Consider the following 2,736-nt stretch of genomic DNA (forward strand, 5'->3'; position numbering starts at 1 on the left):
CGTTTTCGACCCTTTTTTATAAGGAAGGCCATAAAGTGGCCGATTTGTATTGAATCTTAGCATGGGACAATTCGTTGGATAGGTAAACAACATAGCTACGACTTCCATGGGATATTTTTGCATTTTTTAAAAATTCAGCCAAAATGGAGGTTAAGAAAATCTCCTCGTTAATTTGGGACATTACTCGTTTTCGACCCTTTTTTACTAGGAAGGCCATAATGTAGCCGATTTGCATTGAATCTTAGCGTGTGACAATTCGTTGGATAGGTAAACAGCATTACTACGACTTCCATGGGACATTTTTGCATTTTCTAAAAATTCAGCCAAAATGGAGGTTAAGAAAATCTCCTCATTAATTTGGGACATTACTCGTTTTGGACCCTTTTTTAGTAGGAAGGCCATAATGTGGCCGATTTGCATTGAATCTTAGCGTGTGATAATTCGTTGGATAGGTAAACAACATAACTACGACTTCCATGGGATATTTTTGCATTCTCTAAAAATTCAGCCAAAATGGAGGTTAAGAAAATCTCCTCGTTAATTTGGGACATTACTCGTTTTGGACCCTTTTTTAGTAGGAAGGCCATAATGTGGCCGATTTGCATTGAATCTTAGCATGTGACAATTCGTTGGCTAGGTAAACAACATAACTACGACTTCCATGGGATATTTTTGCATTCTCTAAAAATTTAGCCAAAATGGAGGTTAAGAAAATCCCCTCGTTAATTTAGGACATTACTCGTTTTCAACCCTTTTTTATAAGGAAGGCCATAAAGTGGCCGGTTTGTATTGAATCTTAGCATGGGACAATTCGTTGGATAGGTAAACAACATAGCTACGACTTCCATGGGATATTTTTGCATTTTTTAAAAATTCAGCCAAAATGGAGGTTAAGAAAATCTCCTTGTTAATTTGGGACATTACTCGTTTTGGACCCTTTTTTAGTAGGAAGGCCATAATGTGGCCGATTTGCATTGAATCTTAGCGTGTGACAATTCGTTGGATAGGTAAACAACATAACTACGACTTCCATGGGACATTTTTGCATTCTCTAAAAATTCAGCCAAAATGGGGGTTAAGAAAATATCCTCGTTAATTTAGGACATTACTCGTTTTCGACCCATTTTTACTAGGAAGGCCATAAAGTGGCCGGTTTGTATTGAATCTTAGCATGAGACAATTCGTTGGATAGGTAAACAACATAGCTACGACTTCGATGGGATATTTTTGCATTTTTTAAAAATTCAGCCAAAATGGAGGTTAAGAAAATTTCCTCGTTAATTTGGGACATTACTCGTTTTGGACCCTTTTTTAGTAGGAAGGCCATAATGTGGCCGATTTGCATTGAATCTTAGCGTGTGACAATTCGTTGGGTAGGTAAACAACATAACTACGACTTCCATGGGATATTTTTGCATTCTCTAAAAATTTAGCCAAAATGGAGGTTAAGAAAATCCCCTCGTTAATTTAGGACATTACTCGTTTTCGACCCTTTTTTATAAGGAAGGCCATAAAGTGGCCGATTTGTATTGAATCTTAGCATGGGACAATTCGTTGGATAGGTAAACAACATAGCTACGACTTCCATGGGATATTTTTGCATTTTTTAAAAATTCAGCCAAAATGGAGGTTAAGAAAATCTCCTCGTTAATTTGGGACATTACTCGTTTTCGACCCTTTTTTACTAGGAAGGCCATAATGTGGCCGATTTGCATTGAATCTTAGCGTGTGACAATTCGTTGGATAGGTAAACAGCATTACTACGACTTCCATGGGACATTTTTGCATTTTCTAAAAATTCAGCCAAAATGGAGGTTAAGAAAATCTCCTCGTTAATTTGGGACATTACTCGTTTTGGACCCTTTTTTAGTAGGAAGGCCATAATGTGGCCGATTTGCATTGTATCTTAGCGTGTGATAATTCGTTGGATAGGTAAACAACATAACTACGACTTCCATGGGATATTTTTGCATTCTCTAAAAATTCAGCCAAAATGGAGGTTAAGAAAATCTCCTCGTTAATTTGGGACATTACTCGTTTTGGACCCTTTTTTAGTAGGAAGGCCATAATGTGGCCGATTTGCATTGAATCTTAGCGTGTGACAATTCGTTGGCTAGGTAAACAACATAACTACGACTTCCATGGGATATTTTTGCATTCTCTAAAAATTTAGCCAAAATGGAGGTTAAGAAAATCCCCTCGTTAATTTAGGACATTACTCGTTTTCAACCCTTTTTTATAAGGAAGGCCATAAAGTGGCCGGTTTGTATTGAATCTTAGCATGGGACAATTCGTTGGATAGGTAAACAACATAGCTACGACTTCCATGGGATATTTTTGCATTTTTTAAAAATTCAGCCAAAATGGAGGTTAAGAAAATCTCCTCGTTAATTTGGGACATTACTCGTTTTCGACCCTTTTTTACTAGGAAGGCCATAATGTGGCCGATTTGCATTGAATCTTAGCGTGTGACAATTCGTTGGATAGGTAAACAACATAACTACGACTTCCATGGGATATTTTTGCATTCTCTAAAAATTTAGCCAAAATGGAGGTTAAGAAAATCCCCTCGTTAATTTAGGACATTACTCGTTTTCGACCCTTTTTTATAAGGAAGGCCATAAAGTAGCCGGTTTGTATTGAATCTTAGCATGGGACAATTCGTTGGATAGGTAAACAACATAGCTACGACTTCCATGGGATATTTTTGCATTTTTTAAAAATTCAGCCAAAATG

Source organism: Medicago sativa, chromosome 8 (assembly GCF_051527215.1).
Source record: "Medicago sativa cultivar Bolivia chromosome 8, Bolivia_mono, whole genome shotgun sequence".
Classification (NCBI taxonomy): Eukaryota; Viridiplantae; Streptophyta; class Magnoliopsida; order Fabales; family Fabaceae; genus Medicago; species Medicago sativa.